The sequence below is a fragment of the Oryctolagus cuniculus genome, chromosome 14, assembly GCF_964237555.1.
Source record: "Oryctolagus cuniculus chromosome 14, mOryCun1.1, whole genome shotgun sequence".
Taxonomy (NCBI): Eukaryota; Metazoa; Chordata; class Mammalia; order Lagomorpha; family Leporidae; genus Oryctolagus; species Oryctolagus cuniculus.
The window spans coordinates 46615716-46643223 of record NC_091445.1 but is presented as its reverse complement, the minus strand read 5'-3'; the positions used below and the strand labels follow the sequence as shown (position 1 = coordinate 46643223).

Genomic DNA, 27508 nt, shown 5'->3' with positions numbered 1-27508 from the left:
GGTCATGGAAAGCCAAGACATTGTGGGAAAAAAAAAATGACCTAAATGAAAGATCTCTGTGAGTGAGATCCCAGAGGAAAGAACGGGCCATCAAAGAAGGAGGTACCTTTCTCTGAAGGGAGGAGAGAACTTCCACTTAGAATATGGCCTTGTCTAAATAAGATCAGAGTTGGTGAACTGAAGAGGCTACCACAGCCTTGGGAGCTCATGACAAGAACCTCAGGTGATTACTGATGTCATAAATAAGAGTGTCAATTATTAAATCGACAATGGGAGTCACTGTACACCTGCTCTCCATGTAGGATCTCTGTCCTTAATGTGTTGTACTAGGAGAATTAATGGTAAAACTACTATTCAAACAGTACTTTATATTTTGTGTGTCTTTGTGGGTGCAGTCTGTTGAAATACTAAGTTGATCTTCTGTATATAAAGATAATTGAAAATGAATCATGATGAAGAATGGGATGAAAGAGGGAGCGGGAGATGGGATGGTTGCAGGTGGGAGGGAGGTTAAGGGGGAAAAGCTGCTATAATTCAAAAGTTGTACTTTGGAAATTTATATCTACTAAATAAAATTTGAAAAGAAAAGAAAAAAAATCACATGTCAGGGCCAGTGTTGTGGCACAGTGGGTAAATCCACCTCCTGCAGTGCTGGCATCCCATATGGGCGCTGATTCAAGTCCCAGCTGTTCCACTTCTTATCCAGCTCTCTATTATGGCCTGGGAAAGCAGTGCAAGATGGCCCAAGTCCTTAGGCCCCTGCACCCGTGTGGAAGACCCGGAAGAGGCTCCTGGCTTCAGATCGGCGCAGCTCCAGCCATTGCAGCCGATTGGGGAGTGAAGCAGCAGATGGAAGACCTGTCTCTCTTTCTGCCTCTCCTTCTCTCTGTGTGTAACACTGACTTTCAAATAAATAAATAAATCTTTAAAAAAAACACACAGAATAATATGTCATATTTCAACCTCTGGGACCATGGCCATGTTTATTCTACAAAAAATCAAACTCAGCCCCATAACAAGACAGCGCATTTTTTTTAACTCTCTTATCGCTCCAGAAAAAGATGTCAAACCCCTCCCATAATCCCTTCTGGAAGTCTCAAAAAGATGTCAGCATCTTTCCTAGGATAAAGAGAATAGGAAGAGCAAAGTGGGAGCCACGCAGTAAAGAGGGAAATGTGCAGTAAAGAGGGAAACAGTGATTTCAGATTTTGCCTTCAAGTGCCTATCTTGAGCTCTGTCCACTCAGCTGAAATGTTGCCAGTTCTGAACTGTCTTCCAGCCCAGGGTGCACTTATGGACAAGAAGTTCAAACACAGATTATGTGATGTCCCCAAAGCCACACAGGGGAAAATCTGAACAGTGACACAGACCTCCTGCCAGCCAGGCTTGGGTTTCTCGTGGAGACTGAGGACTACTGTATAGGGGCCCTCTGTATATGGACAGTCCCCCTGGAGCGAGTATTTGACATAGCAGTTAAGATGCCACTTGGGGCAGGCACAGTGGCTCACTTGGTTAATCCTCTGCCTGTGGCGCCAGCACCTAGGGTTCTAGTCCTGGTTTGGGTGCTAGGTACTAGTCCCGGTTGTTCCTCTTCCAGTCCAGCTCTCTGCTGTGGCCCAGGAGGGCAGCAGAGGATAGCCCAAGTGCTTGGGTCCCTGCACCCACATGGGGGACCAGGAGGAAGTACCCAGCTCCTGGCTTCAGATTGGCGCAACGCCAGCCATAGCGGCCATTTGGGGAGTGAATCAACAGAAGGAAGACCTTTCTTCTCTCTCTCACTGTTTATAACTCTCTCTCTGTCTCTCTCTCACTGTCTAACTCTGCCTGACAAAAAAATAAAAAAAAAAAAAAGATGCCACTTGGAACGCTGACGTCCCACATGGGAGTGAGTGGGTTCCAGTCCTGGCTCTGCTTCCAATTCCAGCTTTCTGCTAATGTGCAACTTGGGAGGCAACAGTAATGGCTTGAGTAGTTCAGTTCCTGCCATCCACATGGCTGTTTCAGACATTTGGTGATCTCTCTCTCTCTCTCTCTCTCTCTCTCTCTCTCTCTTTCTCTCTGTGTGTGTGTGCATGTGTGTGTGTGTGTTTGTCTTTCAAATAAATAAGTCATTAACAAAAAGAACAAATACAATCACCTTCAAACGAACACCAGAAAAAGTGCCTAAATTACACACAAACTAATTTTATATTGGATTCCCTTAAAACAAATCAAATGTGTTTCTCCTGTGAGTCATATCATACTAAATACCTATCATAAAGTTTCATCCTGGACCTAGTGCTTGATATGGCCAAGGAGAAGATTCCAGTACTACTTATTGCATTGCTCAAAAACCATTGACAACATGCACAAGTGCTAAATTAGAATCAATGTCAAGAAAATACCTCAATCTATTTCCTGTCCACTGAGCAATCACTTTTCCCAGAACTGTCATAACTGTCAAAATACTTGCTGCATGCCAGTCTCCAGGTCAAGCTCACTGGGAACTGAAGCCCACCTGTCAAAAAGCAAAGTGAGCATAAAAGCATATATCAGCAGCATTGCAAACTATCCCCCCTTGTTTGGTTTAGTTTGGTTGGGGAAGGTGTGGCCACTGGTGGTATCTGTACAAGATTTTAAGATCTCTGAGCACAAGAGAAAGCCATAATATATTTTTTGTATACCATTCATTGTACTCATCTCAAGATTAGTGCTCACTGCATAATTTTTGAATGAATCTGTCCTACTCCTCAGTTTCTATAGCAGTGCTACCGTTAACATTGCGTGATTTCCAGCACTGTAGCCACTGCATCTGTCTCCCAATGTCTTAAATTCACAGACTCAGGAAGGCCCACCTGGCTGAAATCCTTGACATTGTGTTCTTGATATCAAGTCCTTGCCTGTCTTCTGGTGAACCCAAGTTACCACTGTGTTCAAGAATCTCTACATCAACTGCCTGGCTGCCTGTCAGCAATTACAAATTTAGTTCCTGATCTGATCAGATCAAACTGTAGTACATCTAGTTCTTCCTTATATTGCCCCAGTCTCCTTGATCACTCAACCTTGCTCTCTGTCTGTCATTTTTGTTCTTGTTCTACCAACTTGATTTAAAACCCATTCTCTCATGATGCTTAGTCTTCTTACTTGGCTTTTGTTATCACTCCAGGCATGACATTTTCATAATCACCTTCACAGCCAGGATCTCTTATCTCAGGCTGGGTCCTCCCCTCCTGACAGGGCTCTCTGAGATTAGCTCACCATCCATCAGTTCTGGGAGACAAAGGAACCCATATTCTTTCTGCAGCCTCTGCCCCTCAGGAGGGGTTGGTCTCCCACCTGCTACTTTCCTCCTCAATGTCATTTCTCTGTGCTTCACAACCCTCCATGAGTCTGACTTTCTTCCAAGGTCTTTTTAAACCAACTTCTGCTACTTCTTGTCTGAATTTTAACCAAGGAAAATTGTATCAAAAATTTTAACCAAAAAAATTTAAAAGTCAAATAGCCCCATTCACTGGATATTTAAGAAAACCAGTGGCTCAATTTGCACAATTAATAGTAAAAAAAAAAAAATCTCATGGTCTTCTGCCAGTCACTGTTTACCTACAGGGAAAAGAAAAAAATGGCAGTCTATTTTTTATTCTATAAATGTTTTTCTGTAAAGAGTACATATACAATGCATTTAATGACTCATGATGTGTAGAATTTTTCACTGACTTACCTGTACACTAAGAAAGGTCTCTAAGAATTTCAAATTTTATATTCATTATAGAGCAGAAACATTAACCTGAATATAGTCTTTCAAGATACTAATGTATTTATTTATTTGCTTATTTATTTTTACATGTAGCACAGTCCACAACAGATAAGAATGAAATTATTCTCAGTTAATTTTCAGATCACGCCATAAAATGTCATGTATGGGTATTGTGTTTCTCTGTGCATTGTTCAAAAGCTGCTCTAGTGGTCTGGAAGAGGCAAAAGATATCTCCCAGTGAACAATCTCATTCCTCATGGGGAAAGCTCTACCCATCTAATAGCTACTTCAAGATGCTGAAGATACATTACCACAGACTGCAATTACTCTGCGACTCCCAATTTGAATTGAAGTATCATCTCTCAGGGGTGTAATCCTAGGGTTACATTTCCCTTTCCAGGAGCACTAACCATCTTTTTTGACTATTAAGGCTGCTTCAGGCAATCTCAGACAATCAAAGTTCCTCTTCATCTTTAAGTAAATAAAATTGTCTTTAAAAATGTGCTATTTGAAATCACAAACAGTAACCCACAGTGATAATAAGAGGAAATCAGCCACACAAAAAATAATAATTATGGTCAAATGTTGAATAAAGATCTCCTTAATTAACTTGTAGAAGCCCTTAAAATATCATACCTTTATGGCACTAAAATAAGTATTATAGGAATATATCTGTGATTCTTTAAAAACTTTGAATACACTTTTATAAACCAACAATGCTGTCTTCATGCAATATGTCTAACATACTGTCTGAAATTAATGTCCCAAATGTGTTCACGCCTTTTTAAATCCAGAGGACAAAAGTTCCAGGCCTCAATCGTCCTGCTGGATTTTCTGACTTGATCCATGCTCATCGTTCCCTGCAAAAAAGACCATGGAAGATTCTGACCCTACATGGGGTGTGTACAACACCATGATATTTGGAGTCTCAGAGCTGGACACATACATTAAATGCAACTTGGCATCTTTCTTTTGCTCCTAAGTCAAATATCAAATTTACAGGGTAGAAGATAAATATCTCCTCTATTTTAAAGTCTCTCCTTTATTTCTTCTATCTCCCCACCTACAATAAAGTTTAATCAATTCTGTTAAAAGGAAAAAAATAACTAATAGCTCTCAAAACTGCATTACTGGAAATGATCACCTTTTCCAAGATAGACCATCTATCATAGGGGCAGGTGTTCTACTTGTGTTTGTTATGGTGAAGATTTGGATAATTTCATGTGTTCCCAGTCCCTTGTAACTAAGAGTTTACTTGAATAATGCTATTTTTCTCTGATCACACTGACAGTTCTTGAGGCTGGGTGACCATGCTCTTTCACCTGGCTTCCTACACCATCTTAACCACTTTCCTAGGCTCTAGTTTTGCCCCCAAGTCAAACCAAGACACTCATTCTCTATACTTCAGGAAAGATGAACACTTCAAAATCATTAGTAAACTTATTGGGCCTTTCAGATCCTAATCCCTACTCACACTAGCATCCTCATCTCTCCACATTCCCTTAATTCAAGCCCTAGAAATGTTGCATTTATTTATTTATTTATTTTGACAGGCAGAGTGGACAGTGAGAAAGAGAGACAGAGAGAAAGGTCTTCTTTTACCGTTGGTTCACCCTCCAATGGCTGCTGCGGCTGTCGCATCGCGCTGATCCAAAGCCAGGAGCCAGGTACTTTTCCTGGTCTCCCATGAGGGTGCAGGGCTCAAGGACTTGGGCCATACTCCACTGCATTTCCAGGCCATAGCAGAGAGCTGGACTGGAAGAGGGCCAACTGGGACAGAATCCGGCGCCCCCACCAGGACTAGAACCCGGTGTGCTGGTGCCGCAGGCGGAGGATTAGCCTATTGAGCCGTGGCGCCGGCCAGAAATGTTGCATTTAAATATTGTATTTGAATTCAAAAATATTTCTGATTTGTCACATATTCCATCATATACTTTTGAGAAGACCACATTTTGAGAAGCACATCCATGTGAGAACAGCAAAATAAAAGTTGAGAGGGCAGATCTGATCCTGAAGCCTGGACAAATGACATGACGTGGATAAGAGATAAGAGCAGACCCTTGCCTCCATAAATGCTCTTAGGAGGGCTGAGCAAACATTGCACCATGCTGCATTCCCAGGGAGATGTGAACCCCATCATAATCAACATGGAAACTTGGATCTATGATGAATGGATGGTGCTTTGCAATGGTGAGAGGGAAGCTTGGTTTTCCAGACAAACACATCAAATGGTTCTGCCATGGGAAACACTAGAGAATCCATGCAGAGCGAAAAATGCAGATGTATGTGATAACTTATTCATTCAACAGTGACATGATCTGAATCAGATAATGACCTCCAAACCACTAGAAGCATCTCACAGGGAAAGCAGGCCATTTCAGTCTTGCACAAAATGAGGCTGTAGCAGAAGTGGGAACAACTAGGAGAAACAACACATTCGTGTATCTTCATTTTGTCCAATGATAACATGAGAGAGTTTGTGAATGTTATCTTCCTCTTGGTCTATGGAAGAACATAGTGTATAAGAAAGAAGAGGAATCAGAATTCTACTGGTATATGAAGGTAATTGAAAATGAAACGTGATGAAGGGCGGGATGGGAGAGGGAGTGGGAGAGGGGAGGGCCACGGGAGGGAGGGAGGTTGTGGGGGGAAGCCACAACAATACAAAAGTTGCATTTTATATTCTACTTAAAACTAGTGGTTGAACTCTGTAATTAATACACAATTACTCTTGGTGTTTAATTAATGCTATAACTAGTAGTCAAATAGTATTTTACACTTTGTGTTTCTGTGTGGGAGCAAAATGTGGAAATCTTTACTTAATATATGCTAAATTGATCTTCTGTATATAAAGATAATTGAAAATCTTGATGTGAAGGGAAGGAGAGAGGGAGTGGGAGAGGGGAGCGTTGTGGGTGGGAGGGAAGTTATGGGGGGGAAGGAAGCTATTGTAATCCATAAGCTGTACTTTGGAAATTTATGCTCATTAAATTAAAAAAAAAAAAAGAATTCTACTGGTGAGCTCAGCTCAGCCTTCCCTTTACTATTCCTCCCTACCCCCTTTACTCTATCCTTTCTGATTTGTGAAGTGCCTCTCCACAAGTTCATACCATAAATGTGCAAACTTCTGTATTAGCTCTGCTTCATCTGGTGGCATGTTTTCTGGGAGAATACGCATCATGTATATATACACAAAATTTATAATGTTACAGATGCAAAAGGGATATATAGCACACAAATTACATAAATTATAAAACATGCAATATTCCTTTTACATCACATAACCAATTGATTCTCAGAGAATACTTACTTTGTTTTTTGCTGAACTCAACTATTCTTAGCTAGACTATGTCTGTAAGTCAATCATGATTTCATAAAATTAGCCTGAATCAACGTCGCGTTATTGTCTAATACAGAAGTTACTCATATCACTGACAAACTAATATAATCTGAAATAAGCATTAGTTAATATTCTCATTGACATTGGGTAAGAATGAAGATGTATGTGATAACTTCGTTCATTCAACAGTGACATGAGCTGAATCAGATGATGACTTCCAAATATTGGAAGAACATTTTGGGTTCTATTCAAATGTGATGGTTACAGAAATGGCACATGTTTAAGTTTGATCTGTTTTATTAACATTTTCTCCATCATGTTCTTAAGTCTACCTATTCAACCAACCAAAAAAATAAAACCTTGCCAAAGTGAGGGGAGGGAGGGAAAATTAATCAATTTCTGTGGTGTAATCACTCCCACCATGAACATTTTCAAGCCCCCACTGCAATATCACTGTGTACACAGGTTAAAAGGTAAGCACAGTACACACACCGTGGTACATTATTTCTATTAGAGAGACACAATAAAGAACCTAAGGAAGATAAATAATAGTAAAATGATTAGGAGATGATGAATTTTGAGTATGTATTAACCTTATTTTCAATATAGTTTATCATTGGTAAGTTTATATAATTTGATTTTTAATAAAACCCATGTTTAGTAATAAGGTGGCAAAATTTCTTAATTATTTATCATTCTTTGAAATACAAAGATGGGGGCAGCGCTGTGACATAGTGGGTAAAGCCACCACCTGCAGGGCCAGCATCCCGTATAGGTTCTGGTTCAAGTCCTGGCTGCTCCACTTCCAATCCAGCTCTCTGCTGTGCCCTGGGAAAGCAGTAGAAGATGGCCTAAGTCCTTGGGCCCCTGTACCTGCATGAAAGACCCGGAGGAAGCTCCTGATTACTGGCTTCAGATCAACACACCTCCAGCCATTGCGGCCAATTTGGGAGTGAACCAGCAAATGGAAGACCCCCCCCCTCTCTCTCTCACCCCCACCCCCACTCCTTCTCTCTCTTTATAACTCTTTCAAAAAATAACTCTGTAATTAACACACAATTATTCTTAGGTGTTTAAATTTTAACTGAAAAGTGATCCCTGTTAGGAATTTGGAAAACATTATGCTGAGTGAAATAAGCTAATCCCAAAGGGACAAATACCACTTGTTCTCCTTGATAGGCGACAACTAACTGAGCACCAAAAAGGAAACCTCTTAAAGTGAAATGAACACTATGAGAAACGGTGACTTTATCAGCCCTCACCCTGACTGTTGATGAGCAGCTTAATATGTTATCCCTCTTAGTACTTTTTTTGTTTGTTCTACTTAATACTTGTGGTTGAATACTGTAATCAATACACAATTCTTCTTAAGTGCTGAAACTTAACTGAAAAGTGATCACTGTTAAATATAAGAGTGGGAATAAGAGAGGGAAGAGATGTGCAATTCGGGACATGCTCAAGCTGACTTACCTCAAACGGTAGAGTTAGAAACATACCAGGGGATTCCAATTCAATCCCATCAAGGTGGCATGTACCAATGCCATCTCACTAGTCCCAGTGATCAATTTCTGTTCACAATTGACCATAATGATAGGACTAAGAACCAAAGGGAGCACATAAACAAGACTAGTGTCTGCAAATACTAGCTAATAGAATAAAAAAGGGAGAGAATGATCCAACATGGGAAGTGAGATACACAGCAGACCCATAGAATGGCAGATGTCCTAAACAGCACTCTGGCCTCAGAATCAGCCCTTAAGGCATGTGGATCCGGCTGAAATGCCCATGAGACTATTTCAGGCATGGAAAGCCAAGACACTCTGGGGGGAAAAAAAAAAACTAAATGAAAGCTCTCCGTGAGTGAGATCCCAGTGGAAAGAACAGGTCATCAAAGAAGGAGGTACCTTTCTCTGAAGGGAGGAGAGAACTTCCACTTTGACCATGGCCTTGTCTAAATATGATCAGAGTCAGTGAACTCAGGGGGCTTCCATAGCCTTGGCAGCTCATGACAAGAGCCTAGGGTGATTACTGATGACATAAACAAGAGTGTCAATTTGTTAAGTCAACAAAAGGAGTCACTGTGCACTTACTCCTCCTGTAGGATCTTTGTCCTTAGTGTGCTGTACATTGAGATTTATTGCTATAACTAGTACTCAAACTGTATTTTTCACTTTATGTTTCTGTGTGGGAGCAAACTGTTGAAATCTTTACTTAATGTATGCTAAACTGATCTTCTGTATATAAAGAGAATTGAAAATGAATCTTGATGTGAATGGAAGGGGAGAGGGAGTGGGAAAGGGGAGGGTTGCGGGTGGGAGGGACATTATGGGGGGGAAGCCTTTGTAATCCATAAGCTGTACTTTGGAAATTTATATTCATTAAATAAAAGTTTAAAATAAATAAATAAATAAATCTTAAAAAAATAATTTCAAAGAAACATAGAGAGACAGAGACATACAGATCCAGCCACGGATCCCTGTATAAATGCCCATAACAGCCAGGACAGGTTCAAGCCTAAGCTAGGATCCTGGAACTCAATCTGAGTCTCCCTTTTGGGCGGCAGGGACCCAATTACTTGAGCCATCACTGTTGCCTCCCAGGGTGTGCATTCTCAGGAATAAGGAAGCAGAAGCTGAGTCAGAACTCAAAGCCAGGAGCTCTGATATGGGATGCAGGTGTCTTACCTACTGCACCAAATGCTCACCCAGTTTCTAAAAATGTAGAACTCTTTGGTAAACCAGTATGAACCACATATAATACACTAGTACATTTTTCTTACCAGATCTTCTATTCCTGTTTTCCCCATGTCACAACAGCCATGCTATGTAATAACTATGTACTTGTCTGGTTTCTCCTGAAGAATTTCATAGGGTTGAGAACAGGATGGTTCTTCCCTGTGTCACAAGTCATTGCAGTGCCTGGAACGTTATAGAAGCTCAGTAAACATTTATGATGGATACAAGAAACAGTGTAAAATGGCCCTATTCCAGCCTGGAGCCTGGGAAAAATCCAATTAGAAGCATTTTGAGGGGCCAGGCTGTGGCGTAGTGGGGCAAGCCACCACCTGCAACGCCAGCATCCCATGTGAGCACCAGTTCAAGTCCTGGCTACTCTACTTCCAATCCAGCTCTCTGCTATGGCTAGGAAGAGCAGTAGAAAATGGCCCAAGTATTTGGACCCCTGAACCTACATGGGAGACCTAGAGGAAGCCACTGGCTCGTGGCTTCCGATCTGCACAGCTCTGGCCATTGCAGCCACCTAGGGAGTGAACCAATGGATGGAAGACCTCTCTTTCTTTCTCTCTCTCTCTACTTCTGCCTCTCTGTAACTCTGCCTTTCAAATAAATAAATAAATCTTTAAAAAAAAAAAAAAGAAAAAAGGGATGCTTTAAAAAAAAGCATTTTGAAGTCTTAGCTTCCTATTTTTACCCCACCACTAACTGAAGAAAGGCCTCTCTCCTGATGTTAACTCACATTAGACTGAACTCATGTAAATATTAGTTAAGTATTTTCTGTATACTTTTTACATTGGATGACTTCAGGGTCTCATGTTAAGATAGCAAGGACCCCTGCATAAAGTAAGCTGGTGGAGTTCACGTGTCTGTTGTTTTGGGCCTCGTCTTCCCTTGATAGGTCCTTACGGGAGCTGTCACAAGGGTCGCCCAGAACAACCCACTCCAGGATGGAAGTATTCATTACTCCAGCTGCTGAGTCAGGCATTGGTAGCTGAAGGTTCTTAGCTGAGTCTCTTTCCAGGAACTGTCCTGGCCTAAAGTGAACTCTCTGGCTCAAGATCACACCTTCTGTCCAGTGAGCACCTCTAAGAAGTGACTGCCCTCTTGCTTCCATCCATGACAACACTGCAGGGCCACCTCAGCTCCAGCACTCTGCAGGGTTCTGTGAGATTTCTGGTGCAACTGCCCTGCCCTTCTTCTTCTGCTTCTGCTTAGTTATGCTTCTTTAACACATCCTCCATCACATTATGCACATAAAACTCCATCCCAGGGTCTATTCCTTGAGGATCGAAACCCCATGCAGTCTTCAATATTGTGTAAGGCACACCTGCACACTAATTTTAACACAACCTCATGCCACAGTGTGCACATTGTGAGAAATATTGAAACTTAAAAGCAAAAGAATAACAGTAGCAAATAGAGCAAATAATCAATTGAAGTATTGACATTGATTTAGTAGGACCATTTCAACTCTAAAATTGCAATGTTTAAATGCATATTTACAAAAGTAAAATTACGTATTAGCTTAAGTAATATACTTTCTTCCTATGATAATTTTCTTATTTTTTTTTTGACAGGCAGAGTGGACAGTGAGAGAGAGAAAGACAGAGAGAAAGGTCTTCCTTTTGCCGTTGGTTCACCCTCCAATGGCCGCCGCGGCTGGCGCGCTGCGGCCGGCGCACCCCGCTGATCTGATGGCAGGACCCAGGAGCCAGGTGCTTTTCCTGGTCTCCCATGGGGTGCAGGGCCCAAGCACCTGGGCCATCCTCCACTGCACTCCCTGGCCACAGCAGAGGGCTGGCCTGGAAGAGGGGCAACCGGGACAGAATCCGGCGCCCCGACCGGGACTAGAACCCGGTGTGCCAGTGCCGCAAGGCGGAGGATTAGCCTAGTGAGCCGCGGCGCCGGCCCGATACTTTTCTTATTGATTGTGCTATTCAAAAAGTATCAAATGTGCTGTATGAGTTTATTTCAAGACTTGCATGATATAGAAAATTCTATCATAAATACCAATTTATGCTGAGAGCATCTGGTAATTTAGTAATCAATGTAGTATCTGCAATTTTGAGGTGAGTTAAAATTGGTAATACAAATAAGAAATAGCTTAGCTTACATGAACATTCATTATAGCGTGAAAACAATCTTAATTGCTAAAAATGGAGGGCACAGTTAATGACTTTCTGTTGGATAGCTTCTGTCTTACACAATTATACAGACACAGCTACAGACAAGGAAAATATCTAGTGCTGGTTGCACGATTATCACTCTCAGGTGAAAAGTAGTTGTTCAGTCACTCCAAACAAAATTTTAATTCTAAGAGATAAAAAGACAAACTTAAGGGCAATTTTCTTAAAAGTCCAACCCAGTTAGCCATATTAGAATGCTCAGTGGCATGTGTAATAAAGTGATTGTGTAGCTATATTTATGCAGCCACTTAACACATAGAAAGAAGAGAAGTGACCCACAATCAAGTAGCTGATGACAACTAAGCATTTAAGTATGGACTACTAATTCATGTTCACCCCAATACAAAAAGTGGCTAATGGATATGCATGGGTTTTTTGCAGATATGAGAAATTGTATGCATTTGAGGCCAAATGAGAAGTATTAACATCTCAAAGTAAATTTAAGAGTGATCTAAAACAATGTTTCTAATTATTATTTTTCATCATTGATACAACTTCTAAAAATATGCTTTTTAAAATTGTTTTTGACAGTTTTTACTTGTGGCTCTCACACACATCTGAACAACTTAATGGCTCCTGGTCAGGATGGGCCAAGTTAAAAAATTCCTAGCATATTAGTAATTTTGAAGAATGCACATGATTATCTGTGAATTTGAATCCCTTGTTACTCTATCTCCAAGTTTCTGAAACAGGAGATAATTTACAAACAAATCACATCAAGACCCAAGTAACCAAAGGTCGTGTATTCACAAATAAATGGTACATTATAATGCAAATAATCAAAGGTCATAAGAATTTATATAAGAATTTAGATTGTGGGGCTGGCATCATGCCTCAGCATCCCATATTACAGTGCATCCCATATTTGAGTCCCGGCTCTCCACTTCCAATCCAACTTCTTGTAGATGTGCCATGGGAAGCAATGGAAGATGACTCAAGCCATTGGGCCTCCACCAATCATGTGGAGGACCTGAATGGGTTTCTGGCTCCTGCCCTAGCATGGTCCAACTCAAGCTGTTGTACCCATTTAGGGAGTGAACTTGCAAATGGAAGATTCTCTCTCTCTCTCTTTCTGTTGATCTGCCTTTCAAATGGATAAATAAATATTATTGAAATAGTTTACCATAGTAATCATTTTTATCATAATGACTCAGTATGAACTTTAAACTAATAATTTTCTATTTCCAACTAGAAATAAAATGTTATTTCCTCATGAAGGCCAGCTTAGGCTAGAAGAAATATACCAACCAGGTGTTTCTAGGCTATGACACAAGCCCAGAGGTTTTGTTACAGAGTGGGATCCATACCAAGGAAATAACATGGTACAAAATTTCAGGAAGCTGGTGTAGATTCTTTGTCTGGACCCACTTGTAGCATGAAAAAGTATCCATTGGTTCTTGGAGTCTATGTTTCCACAGACCTACCCTCTTTTTAAGTGTCACACCTGCAGATCAAACCTTGATGAGGAAAGGTAATTATAGAGCATTTAATTCAGGACGTGCCTCATTTGCCATGTCAGAAATGGAAAGGTTTTATTTGAAACACACATTGCCCCAAACTGTCCCTCTAAACTTGGGTGTCACATTACAGGACTTCCCTGGCATTGTCCTATATTGGTTCCATTTACCAAAATATTCTTCTGGACGGGTTCCATCCATGTTTTCCTGGATTTTCCAATTTGAGAGTGTAACGGGTTATTAAATGCCACTCTTCTTGCTTCAACATAATCCCTCTAAGGTAAAGCATAAAACACGCTCCAACAACACCTACTTTGTGAAGAGAGATGATAGTTTAAACCACTCCTTACTTAGTATAGGTTAATCTAGGGTTAATCTTATGAGTATAAAGTTAACTGAAAATAGATCTTTGTAAATATTAAGAATAGGAATAGGAAAGGGAGGAGGAAGAAGGGTTCCTGAAACTGTATAAACTGTATACATTCCTGAAACTGATCTAAGAAATACATAAAATTTGTTTACCTTCAATAAAATTTTTAAAAAAATACTCTTTCAGGATTTTCAAAGGAGTTGAAGGGGAAGAAGTCCCAAATTGGTCCCTACCAGCTTTAGCCAATCTCTGACCTCAGCCTGAAAAAGATTGAAGGGCTCAGGTTTCTTTAGAGTGAGTTGTCAGTTATATGAACTCCCACAAGCATCCAGGGGGAATGTAGCACTTCCCCTTAACCTCAAGACTAGGGAAAAAGGCTTAGGGAGACTCATGGAAACTGAAGTCCAAAGAAAAGAGGGGTTACACTACGTGAAGCTGCATTTCTTCCCCCAGAGTAGCTTCTCAAAATGCAAACGTGTGCCTTTAAAAAAGATTCTACAGAGAGAGCTGCATAAAAAGGCCAGGAGACATCAGTAGAGGTAGACATTGGCACACAGGCAGAGGTGTCAGTTACAGGTGGCCAGCTCAGGAAATACATTGTTGTCATCAGCTGAGCAGCAGCTAAGAAGTCTCCAGGAGAGGTCGCCAAGGAATTCTGTGAAGCATCACACAGGAACAAAGGAGTCGGTCTGAGATCCCATGCTGTGCCCAGCAGAAACCACTCCAGGGACCTGCACCAGCCCCTAAGACTGTTGCCCTAAAGCCCAGCCTTAGAGATGTCAAGAACAGAAGCCATCCAGAAAGACAAAGCAGAGCGAAGACTGGAGAAGGCAGCAGTGCCCATAGAGACCATCAAAACCCAATTAGGACCTGAACTGGGAGAGGACAGACTATGGAATGAGTTTGGGTTTTATATTATGCCAGACAACATTGTGATTATGCAAGTGTTGTACTAGACTAGATTATCATACTAGACTGGGTGCTCTCATGCTTAAAGTGGTCAGATGCAGAGATGGACTTAGAATTTTTTAGTCCTGGGTTTTATCAATGTGGAGACTCTCTTAAATAAAATGTATTTAAAAGATAAACTTAGTTAGGTGGAAAAATTTTTGAAATCCATGTATACAAGGGACCTTCAATAATAATAATAAGTATTATGAATAAACTAGTGTGGATTTTGAATTTTTATACCAAAATAAACCCATTTTTTAATTTCTTTTTTCCATGAGTTTCTGAATTACTTTTGTGTGTATGCATATGCATAGTTCTATTAAATTTTTATCTATATATTTTATGCACTTATGTCTTATACATAATGTGCATTTATTTACATGTATGTAAATTAGATACGGGCATATATATATGTATGTGTATCTGTATGTAATATTTTTAAATAGTTTTGAATTTTAAATCAAATCCAAATTCTCTAGCTATTTTGTTAAGCTCTCTGATTCAGTGATTGAATTCTAGATCAACTCTTCATCACTAATAACCACTAATGACCCCAATTCAGAATATTTAGCAAAGAGTGGCTATGAAAACTGTCTGCATCTGATTGCTTCCAATTCTTCCTAAGAGTTGACCCATTTTGAATGATCTCCTAATTCTATGACAGCTTCCTCCTTTGGCAGCTTCCTTACCCCATCTTTAGCTTTCCAAAGAGATCCAAAACTCTCCTCCCCCCTGTCCCTATTTAGTAATGACATGCTCAGAAAAATTCTAATTAAATATTTAATGTATAAAAATAGAGTCCCTGGCTATGGCCTCAGACTATCTGGAGTCCTGAATAAGCTTTCAACTCCATTCCGCCAGCATCCCATAGGGGCACCAACTGGAGTGGGCTGCTCCACTTCTGATCCAGCTTCCTGCTGATGGCCTGGGAAAGCAGTGAAAGATGGTCCAAGTGCTTGGGCCCCTGCACCCACATGTGACACCCAGAAGAAGCTCCTGGGTTTGGATTGTCTCAGCTCCAACAGTTGTGGCCATTTGGAGAATAAACCAGCGGATGAAAGAACTCTTCTCTCTCTCTTCCTCTCTGTAACTATGCCCTTCAAGTAAATAAATAAATCTTAAAAAAAAAGATATAATCTGATAATGTCACTTCTTTACTCAGAAATTCCCAAAGATCTCCAACTCATGTGGAGTAAAAGAGAACTTTTCTCGTACATGTAACATCACACGTGTTCTCTGACTCCTGCCTCAATGTATGCTATCCTTTTATCACACAGACTTGTTTTCGCTCTCTTCAACTTGCCAGAAGTACTCCACAGGCAGATTTTTCGCTCTTGCTACCCCCTTAGCAAGAAATGTCCTCCCCTATAGTGATACACCTTCAAGGCTTGCTTCTTCCCTTCCTTAACGTTTTTATTCTCCATGAGAACTTTGCCAGCTGCCACCACCTTCAACAGGCATTGCTGTCTATTACTATTTTTGGTCTTATAATCTATAAGATCTTCTGTCATATTACACAGATAATGTATTTGAGACTGTTACTGTTTGCTTTCTTTTTTATATTTTTTTATTTGACAGGTAGATTTATAGACAGTGAGAGAGAGAGACAGAGAGAAAGATCTTCCATCCACTGGTTCACTCCCCAAATGGCCACAATGGCCAGAGCTGGGCCAATCCAAAGCCAGGTGCCAGGAGCTTCTGCAAGGTCTCCCACGTAGGTGCAGGAGTCCAACTGCTTGGGCTATCTTCTTCTTTCCCAGGCCGTAGCAGTTGGGCTATCTTCTACTACTTTCCCAGTCCATAATAGAGAGCTGGATAAGAAGAGGAGCAGCAGGGACTCAACTTGGCACCCATATGGAATGCTGGTACCAAAGGCAGGGGATTAACCCACTGCACCACAGCACTGGCCCCTGTCTGCTTTCTTTACTAGAACAAAGAACAGAGGATCATGAGAATTGGTACTGTTTCTCTATTTTATCCACACATAGATCCTCATCTTTCAAGCTGATGCTTAATAGATTGCAGATGTTTAAGAAATAGCTGTTGTTATTTACTGTGTAAAGAAGGTTCAGGTTGGGAACAGCGAGTGAGATGGGGATGGCAGTTATAGAGTAAGAAATAGAGAGACTGGTTTCTTAATAGTCACAAGATAGGGAAGACACTGGTAAACAAAGGAACAGAGAAGAGGATTTTGGATGTGTCATGATTAAAAGTTGGTCCCCACTACACACACACACACACACACACAGTCAACATTGTTTACAGTATCAATTTGATTTACTTTAATTAGTTTTTTTGACTGGATTATGTTTCTGTTCATGTTATCTGCAGACAGTGTACCACTTAGTTTCCAGTTGTATTTTTTAATTAGGTAAAGCCTGATTTTCACTGTTTATTTTCATGTACTAAAAAGTATAGTTTTAGGATTAAAAGAAATTTTAGATAATCCTGCTGCTAAGCATATCTCTCTTTTTTTAACCTCTGTATAACTTTAACTCAGAACATAGCCCTTTTACCAGCTTCTGGAAGTAATACAATAGCACTGAGGAAGCGGTGACTTGGGTAGGATTATTGAAGGTTCATGTCAAACAATCCCTAAGATTCCACATCAAAGAGGCTGGAGGTGTGGAGGGAGGCTGGACAAAGGTCACCAGAACACAGGTAAACAGAAGTAGCAGGCTCTGGTGTTTCCAGCACAGAGGAGCAACTACAGATTACAACAGTGTGTTAGATAAAGAGCTGGAGGAGAGGACCTAGTGGTCTCCAAAGGAGGAGGATGGGTGGTGGTGCTCAGGGTTGGGGGATGCCAATAGCCTGCTGGGTTCCATTTACAATGTATGTATGTGTTGAAATATTCCACTTCTTTCCCCATGAAAGTGTGCAAGAATTGCATGTTCATCTGAAATCCTTCTAAATAAAATAAAATAGGGGGAAAGGAAATCTTCATCCAACCCTCTCTTTTCCCAGAGGCATGCTTTCTGTTCCAGATAGCAACTGTCCTCTGAGTACAGTACTGCACCCCCTTCCCACTCCCACTCCCTCCTTTCTTACAAGAACCTTGTTCCCACATGAAGCTTGGATTTAGGAAGGATCATTTCAGCAAAGTTGATCTTGTGAATATCTTTAAGAACTGTTCAAGCTATATTTTTTGGTATCCTTGCATGAAGAACACAGCAAGAAAATTAGAAAAAGTATTACTTGGGGAAAAAGAAAAAACAAGAAACCTCAAATGGTCCTACAATCAATACTGGAATTCATTACCACTAAAGCTTAACAGTGCATTTTGTGTGTGGACCTCTCAATAAGGAAGCCTTGCATTGTGCTCCTTGTTATTTTGCCCCTTCTGCTTCACTTTACAGGCTTTAACCACAATGTCTAGGCTGTAGCACTGGTTCCATGGATTGGCTTGCATGTATTTCTAAACTATATAAAGTTCAGGAGTCATCATATAAAAACTGTAGAATAGCATTTTTACCCCTATTAAATTGTGTTCAAAAGTGTGGCACAGAAACCTAAAAAGACTGGAATTTATAGAAATGATTAGGCAGCTCAAGATCTCTTTGAACTAATGTAAAATTCATAAAAATGGCATTATTCACAGCTAGAAAGTGTATTAAAGGATTAAATTAAGGCACAGATTTATCTTTAGGAAAAACCTATCAAAGGGGAAAAATATTGCTCCCTCAGTAAAAAAAAAAATGTAATTCAATGTGTGAAAACTAAATAAATATCATTTATCATCATGAGGAAACATCCCAGGGAATAAGCACTACTTTCCTCAAGTTAAAACCCAAGTTTCTTACATTGCTAAAAGTTTCAACTCTGAAATTCTAAAACAAAAGCAGAAGCAAAATCAGTCGAAGTTTTCTATCAATAACCAACCAACCAGATTGCAACAAAAGTATTTTCTAATAAAGAAATGGAGCTGAAAAGCATTGCAGATCTCCTCTTAATTAAAGGTATGGTATTACTGCCTGTTAGCCTTATTCCCAACTCAGCCCCACCCCCTCCCCCACACACATACTTTTAAAACAAAAACAAAAGGGGGCCCATGTCACAGTACAGTGAGTTGATTCCATATGAGCCTCTGCTCCACTTCTGATCCAGCTCTCTGCTGGTGCACCTGGGAAGGCAATGGAAGATGGCCCAACCCAAGAATGAGGAGTCACGCAGGTTAATAAGCTATTAGGTTGGTTCCCAGAAAATACGGAAAGTCCCTTTAAGAGGGTGCAAAATTCTTGCTTCCCCCAAAAGCTATCTTTAGCAAGATCAAAGTGCCTATCCCACTCCTTAGAAGCTTCTAGTCTTATCATGAGAATAATGAAAGAGTGGTAATTCCACTCTTCTGACAGTTCTTTCTGTTACCATGAGCAAGCTAGACAAGACAGGCAAGATTACAAACCTGGACTGTTGATGGGTTTGTCCTCACCTTCTAACTGATTGTTAGCTGCTATTCTGTTTTTCCCCCCAAAAGTGGGCTTAAAAGACTCAGATCCTCACAATTCAGGGGGGTCTGCCTCTCTTGGAACCCACCTCCTGGCCACTGTGGCAGGGGTTTCTGTCTTAAATTAACCTTGCTTTTCCCTCTGCCTTGTCCCTGTGGAAATTCTTCTTTCACCTGAGACAAAGATCTCTGAGGTGGTACTTCTCTGCCATTGTTTCACCTATAACACAAGTGCTTGGGCCCCTGCCACCCTTGTGAGAGACCTGGATAAAACTCCTGGCTCCTGGCTGCAGCCTGACCCAGCCTTGGTCATTGTAACTATTTGGGGAGTTACAATAGCAGAGATTTCTCTCTCTCTCTCTCTCTCTCTCTCTCTCTCTCTCTTTCTCCAGCCATGCCTTTCAAATAAAATACTGAATCAAAAAAAATTAAAATTAAATAAATTCTTATCTATCTTTGCCTCAGGAGGTGTTAGAATAAACCTCCATACTCTTTTGGTTTGCCCTGTGGGATTTTACAGTGTATTTTCTGTATGTCTAAAATGGAAGTAGTCTATTGCCTGTAACTTAGAGACAATGTGGATTGTACCAGCCTAGATTTTAAATCTTAGAGTAACAAAAAATGAATAAATATTAAAAATCCATTATTCCTTTCAGAGGTCAAAAAGCTCTATGCAGGAATGAGCTACTATTCAGTGCCCTTGGGCTAAACGTGTGCCCAAGCTCCCTCCACCTGAGTGCTCACGTTGCTACATCCCAAGTCAGGAATGGAAGATTTAAATGATAAGCGTGTAGCTTTTAATTTGAGTTTGGGAACCTAAACCCAATAAAATGGGCAATAAATACAAGCAGAAATCATTTTCAGGAAGTAACAAGATGACCCTGAAGGAATGATATTCTTACTACTGTGGTGGCTACAGGATGCAGCCTGCTTGTCCAAGTCATCCCTTAGTCCAGTTGAAGATGCAAAACATTTCCAGACCCCAGAAAAGCTGCATTGGTGAATCTAATGAACATGATAAAATTAACATGATCAAGCTTAGCTTTCCCTCCTTGAGCATGACACAAAATTCCTGTTGACTCAAAACATCAGTTATTTGTAAAACCAGGAAGCCTGGCTCTCTCTCTTGGTATAGTCACTTACGGGTTGCTCGGTTGCTCAAAGATGTGATGTTAAACCCTGTGGCTTCACTCTGCTGGCGTCCAGTTTGAAATTTCATTCCTTCTCTTTTCAGACAGAGCAATTTAGCTTCCTCTTGCTTCATCTTTGCCTGAGCAGACGAGCCTGGACACACCTTCCGTTTTATTAACTAACAATCCCCAGTGATGAGTAATCTCAAAGGAAGCTGCCATTTCCCGGAATTGGAGTTTGCCTCCCCCTGGACTCAGGAGCAGCTATACAGAGGATCTGTTTCTGTAAGCAAGACATCGTCATTTCTGCTACTCAAGGTGGCAGTTCTCTCTACAGTGGAGTGATTCCATCTTATCTGGAGAGCCAACCAGGAGAAGCATCCAGAGAATAGGTCAGAAGTGCTCTGAAAGAGCATGTTAGAGCTCGGAGAGCAGCAACAGAGTAGCAAAGCCACCAAAATCCCAGTGTGGGGTAAAGAGATAAGCATTGGCAGTGATATGGTTATTGCTAACAGAAATCCAAGCAGCTTGAGTAAAAAACTGAGATATATTGATTCATGGAACTGATGGAACATATAAAATAAACCAGGAGTAGAAATGGTTAGGAGTTCTTGAACAGCATGGAATTCGTGAAATCCTCCCTGTTCCTGATTTTGTGTATATTAACTCCACTGCAGGCTAGCTGTCTTCACCCACCAAGAACTGTACCCTGGGAGTCAGCACTGTGATGTAGTGGTTAATGCTGCCGCCTGCAGTGCTGGCATCCAGTTCAACTCAGTTCAAGTCCCAGATGCTCCTCTTCGGATTCAGCTCTCTGCTATGGCCTGGGAAGGCAGTAGAAGATGGCCCAAGACTTTGTGACCCTACACCCACTTCCAGATGGAAGATCTGGAAAAAGATCCAGGCTCCTGGCTTCAGATTGGCCCAGCTCTGGCCACTGCAGCCATCTGGGTGAGTGAACCAGAGGATGGAAGACCTCTCTCTCTGCCTCTGTAACTCTACCTTTCAAATAAATAAACAAGTCTTTAATAAGAAAAAAAAAAAAAAGAACTATACCCTGGACAACTCACTATTCCATTCCCTATCACCTGACTTTTCAGAACAAATATAAGTAATAGACCCCAAAAGTCAACCCTGAACAGGAGAAATTACTACTACTACTTCTTTGGTTAGGAAGTCTCACAGAGCATTTCCCTGGCATCTGGTGTCAGATTTCTAATAAACGCATGCAAACATTTTATGTCTTTGCCCTTATTTAACTGTTAATGCTAGTTAACACAAAAACAGCATCTATTTTTATACATTGAATGTTATTCATGGTTTGCATCCTTCTGAGTAAAGGAGTTTAAAATTAAATGATATCCAATGTTTGATTATAACTTGAATCCTTTTGCTTTTTCTAACTTTATATTAAAATAAATAATAGCATATAATTAATCTTTCTATAATATTTTATTTTACATGTTCATATAATATGTATTTGCTTTTTAACTGAAGGGTTTTTTTTTAGAAAATGTGACATTCCAGCCTTGTGTAACATTTGTTTTTTCTAGTTTCATTACCAATGAGTAAATTATTAAGGATAAATTTAACTGCAACTAAATGATGCATCAAATCAGTTTTTCAGTTTATAGTTTCAATATTAAAATAGACTTACATGGCCGGTGCCGCGGCTCACTGGGTTAATCCTCCACCTGTGGCGCCAGCACACCAGGTTCTACTCCCGGTCGGGGCACCGGATTCTGTCCCGGTCGCTCCTCTTCCTGCCCAGCTCTCTGCTATGGCCCGGGAGTACAGTGGAGGATGGCCCGAGTGCTTGGGCCCTGCACCCGCATGGGAGACCAGGAGAAGCACCTGGCTCCTGGCTGCTGGCCGCAGCGCGCCGGCCGCAGAGGCCATTGGGGGATGAACCATCGGTAAAGGAAGACCTTTCTCTCTGTCTCTCTCTCTCTCTCTCTCTCTCTGTCTACTCTGCCTGTCAACAACAACAACAACAACAAAAATAGACTTACAATACTCATGATGTGGTTTCCTTTTTACTGATGAATCTCAGATTAAATGCAGGCCAAAGTAATCTTTCAAAATTGATGTTAAACTAATTTAGTTGTATTCTTGAACTTCCACACTACAAATAAGAGGTACCAACCATCATGGCCACAAAAAAAGTTGTATTCATGTGATTTAAGTCAACAAGCACATGCCTCAAGTTCACCCCTCCTTCTCTCCACCAACCTCACACTCCTACTAAGTCATTCCTCTCTGGTGTAACATTGCAGAGAACAATTAAGAAGTCTACAAGTAATTATAATCCCACCCACGATTTTGAGAGGAAAATCATGCATACTTGTTACTATCAAAGGAATTATTCTGTATTCGTTACCTATTATTTTTCTTAATAAATTAGAGGAAGGAGGAAAGGAAATACAGGCCCCTCCTGTGTCAAGCTTCTGAGATATTCATGTTGTATATGTTTAGAATGAAATCAATGAGTTTTATAGCTATTTCAATAAATTGAGGCTTGGAAGTGGAGCCTCTCAAATAAGGTGTTTTGTTTTGTTTTGTTTTGTTTTTTGACAGGCAGAGTTGGACAGTGAGAGAGAGAGACAGAGAGAAAGCTCTTCCTTCCGTTGGTTCACCCTCACCCCCAATGGCCACTATGGCTGGCGCACTGCGCTGATCCGAAGCCAGGAGCTAGGAACCAGGTGCCTCCTCCTGGTCTCCCATGCGGGTGCAGGGCCCAAGCACCTGGGCCATCCTCCACTGCCTTCCCGGGCCACAACAGAGAGCTGGACTGGAAGAGGAGCAACAGATGGAACAGATGGAACACAGAACCAGCGCCCCAACCAGTACTAGAACCCAGAGTACGGGCGCTGCAGGCAGAGGATTAGCCTAGTGAGCCACAGTGCCGGACTCAAATAAGTTTTTAAAACTAAGAATCTTCTGGACTCTTGAAAGTGTCAGAAACCATAGACCTCTTAGTACTTCTCACCCTAGAGCTCAGAATGGATGATTTTACTGCTGCAGGAAAGAAAAAAGAAAAAAGAAGAGGAGGGGAGAGGAGAGGAGAGGAGAGGAGAGGAGAGGAGAGGAGAGGAGAGGAGAGGAGAGGAGAGGAGAGGAGAGGAGAGGAGAGGAGAGGAGAGGAGAGGAGAGAGAAGCCTGCTGGCAAAATTATTGAGATAGTGTCAAGCATATGCATCTCTTTCATAATGCAAAGAATGTACTTTCCCTTTGATTTCTATCTACCACTGTCATCCATTGATTTTTCTACAAGATTCTTGTAGAAACATACATATGCTTCACTGAAAATAATTAAAATAAATCATGACTGATTTCAAAAAGGACTTCAAAAAGGGTAACTCTCAGTTGTTTCTGTGTCAAACTTGCTTACTCTCCATTTCTCTGAGCCAATTTGACATAGCAATTGCGAAACCTCTTGAAAAGTGGTTGCAAATGGGAGTATCTGGGTTTGAGAAGCACAATTAGGAGAACCAGATTGTGTTTCTGGCTTCTGACTTGAGCATGCCCCAGCCCTGGCTATTGCAGGTGATGGAACAAGGACATAAGTCTCAGCCTTTCTAATTCCTTGCTTGAAAGTAGATAAAATTGGGGCCGGCGCCGTGGCTCACTAGGCTAATCCTCCGCCTAGCGGCGCCGGCACACCGGGTTCTAGTCCCGGTCGGGGCGCCGGATTCTGTCCCGGTTGCCCCTCTTCCAGGCCAGCCCTCTGCTGTGGCCAGGGAGTGCAGTGGAGGATGGCCCAGGTGCTTGGGCCCTGCACCCCATGGGGAGACCAGGAAAAGCACCTGGCTCCTGGCTCCTGCCATCGGATCAGCGCGGTGCGCCGGCCGCAGCGCGCCGGCCGCGGCGGCCATTGGAGGGTGAACCAACGGCAAAAGGAAGACCTTTCTCTCTGTCTCTCTCTCTCTCTCACTATCCACTCTGCCTGTCAAAAAAAAAAAAAAAAAAAAAAAAGAAAGTAGATAAAATTGGAATTTACCCCTTACCCTTACATCCCTTGAAATCCAGAATTTTCCCCTTATGCCTGCATCCTTCTAGAGACCAATTCAGTCTCACACCCTGTGTTGTTCCCACCCCTCCCCTGGCATTCTTCTCCAGTTCTGAAAGCAGGCACCAAAGTTGAAAGGCACCTATAGAGAAACTCACCTGCATCTTTTACCCCCACCTCCACTATGAACCCCCAGCCCACCCTAAGATATAAAAAGGCCCAATCTGCTGAGGACTGTTCCATCTGTGTGCACACTGGTAGTTGGTCACCCACTTCTGCAAATTTATTTATTTTCCCTGAATAAATCTGTTTAAGCTGTGAGTTCACATCCTGTCTACTCTCTGCTCTGTGCCCCTTTTCCCTATAGCAGTTGTTTGGAGCATGAATCAGTAGATGGAAGATTTATTTTGTTTGTGTGTATGTGTGTGTGTGGGGAGCAATCCGGACTAGACTGAGTTACTGGAATTAAGACTTATTCTATGCATCTGCTCTCCCACAATATGGCGCTGGGAGAGGAGAAAACAGCTTCTACGCAGCTGCCTCCAGTTCAACCAATAAACTGTAGGACCTACTCCTGATTGGAGGAGAGCAGCGTACTCGGCGTGTGGGCAGCCGAGTTGGGATTGGTGGAGGAGGACTATAAAGGAGGAGAGAGACGGCATGCACAGGGAACATCTAAGGGGAACATCTAAGGGGAACACCTGTGCAGCCCCCAGAAAGCCGGCCGGCGGTGTGCCGCTCCCCTGCGGAAGTGGGGAATGTGGCCAGGGGGAACTGCCCTTCCACGGAGGTGGAAGGGATAGTAGCCAACCCGGGAAGAACCAGCAGCAAACCCGGGGAGGGCCGAGCAGACGAAAGAACAGCGCAGGGTCCTGTGTTGTTCCTCCATGAAGAGGGGGAGCGACATAATGGTGCCGTGACTCAGATATGAAGCCTAGGCAGGGTTTAGTGTCGTTCCTCCATGAAGAGGGGGAGCGACAGTGTGTGTGTGTCTATCTTTCAAATAAATAACTAAATACAATTTTTTTAAAATATTTATTTATTTGACAGGTAGAATTACAGACAGTGAGAGAGACAGAGAGAAAGGTCTTCCTTCCATTGGTTCACTCCCAAAATGGCTGCTATGGCCGGAGCTGTGTTGATCTGAAGCCAGGAGCCAGGTGCTTCTTCCTGGTCTCCCACGCGAGTGCATGGGCCCAAGCACCTGGGCCATCCTCCACTGCAGTCCCGGGCCACAGCAGAGAGCTGGACTGGAAGAGGAGCAACCAGGACTAGAACCAAAGCCCATATGGGATGCCAGTGCAGCAGGCAGAGGATTAACCTAGTACACCGGCGCTGACACTCAGTAAATACAATTTTTAAAACAAAAATACTAGCTAAGCCTTTAAAAGAAAAATAATTTCCATCCTCCAATATGTTTTTTTTATCAAAAAGTGAGGTAGACAAGACATCAAGAACTAGAGTGTAAATTTCATGTTCTGTACTTGCTTCATCAGCTAGACCAAAGCTAGATTTTTTTCACAGAATTTCCAAGCCCATATCCTGCATCTGCCTGTTCTGAGTCTCAGTTATATCCATGAGTTTAGTCTGCAGTAGGTCTGCCCTGTACCATCTTGTCATCACCAGAGGAGATCCATCACTATAGCGAATTGGTTTTGTCGTCGTAGTGGTGGTGGCAGTTTTGGCTTTGTTTCTAATGTTTTTATTTCTATATTTGGAAAGCAGAGAAAGAATCCCCTGCAAATATGGCTGGGCCAAGCCAAAACCAGGAGCCCAGAACTCAGTCTAGGTCTCCAAGTGAGTTTCAGGGACTCGGGTCTTGAGCTTTAACCTGCTGCCTCATCAGCAGGAAGCTGGATGAGGAGTGGAGCTGGGACTCAAATCCAAGCACTGAAATATGACATGCAAGTATCCCAATGTTGGCCTAACCCCTGCACACTTTGCCCACCACTACACACTATGCTGCTAGTCCACTGCCGTCAGTTTAAGTACTGATGTGTTCTATGTAAACTCTTCACACAAGTGGATCAGTAGCTATTGCTGTCCAGGCTGGACTGTTATGAGTGATCTTGCCTCTAAATCCTCCCACCTCAAACAGAAGCTGGCTTTCCTCCTACTAGAAATCTCCTGCAGCCCCCAATATCATTTTTGTCACTCTCATCCATCATCTTCAATAAAATCATCATTTTCTTACCACCAAAGATAGGATTTCTTCCTAATTTTCCAGAAGATAAAATTAATCACTAATAAAAACAAATATATATATATATATGATTAATTCTAAAAAGTTATCACAGTCTTCAAGGTCCCAGTAAGGACCTATGCCTACAGGATTGGATGGAGTTTTTAAAATAACTAAAGAAAGAATATTTTGACCCAAGTGTGTCTGGTGAGTTACCAAAGACTTAAAAAGACAAACAGGTACATGGGAGCTGTTAATCAAAGAAGCTTTAAGAAGTGACAGGGCTGGTAGTGGATACATAAAACTGTGGTCCCTTGTCAAGATCTTTCTTTTGTGGCAGTGAAAACAATAAGCTAGTTTAGCCTGTTGCCAAAAGCACTGAAGTTCATCAAACACACACTGTGTTCTCATGCCACACTAGCTGGTCTCCTGATTAGAATTTGGCTTCCCTTACAGGGAACCTACAGGGAGAGGATGTGCTGAGCACTTGACTGTTTTGGCTCCTGTGACATCTTCCACTGTAGATGGATAAATTTGAATTTGCATTCTGTGTCTATATGTCAGCTTCACGTTTGGCGAACAGGAATCTGAACACTAGAGATAGTTAATTCTCAGTTGCCTGACAAATCAGTTTTCTAAAGTCCCAAGTACCTTGATAATTCTCCAGGGTAACATCTCACTGTGGCAAGCATCTCAAGGAAAATGCTGCCAACAAAAAGGTAACTTAAGAGGAGGGGGGGGGGGGACACTGTGTGTCATCTTAGTGAGTGCATGGTTAGTTATTGAAATTTCTAAATTTCTAACCAATTCATTTGTTGGTTCCGTATTGCTGCCGACTACTTGACTTGATTTAGGAAAGGCCATTTGAATTTTCTGTTGTGAGAACACCTGTTTGCTACCACTACCACCTATGACCTCTCAGGTGCCCACATATTTTCAAAATCAAATATAAACTTATCATACTCATTGGT

The 27508-nt window shown here is 41.7% G+C and overlaps 1 non-coding gene across 3 annotated transcripts in view; it reads right to left on the bottom strand.

The window, feature by feature from the left end:
- LOC100344325 (uncharacterized) overlaps positions 1 to 23116 on the bottom strand; it is a 46842-nt gene extending 23726 nt beyond the window's left edge. Inside the window, exons 1-2 of one of the 3 annotated variants that reach the window (XR_011381981.1) lie at positions 20360 to 23116; positions 9853 to 9991 (exon numbers count right to left, since the gene is read on the bottom strand). This is a non-coding gene — a transcript (uncharacterized protein). Of the gene's footprint in view, positions 1 to 106; positions 6659 to 9852; positions 9992 to 20359 lie in introns of those variants that run through there. The other 2 variants (XR_011381982.1, XR_007922495.2) reach the window with 2 other exon arrangements.
- Positions 23117 to 27508: the final 4392 nt, after the last annotated feature.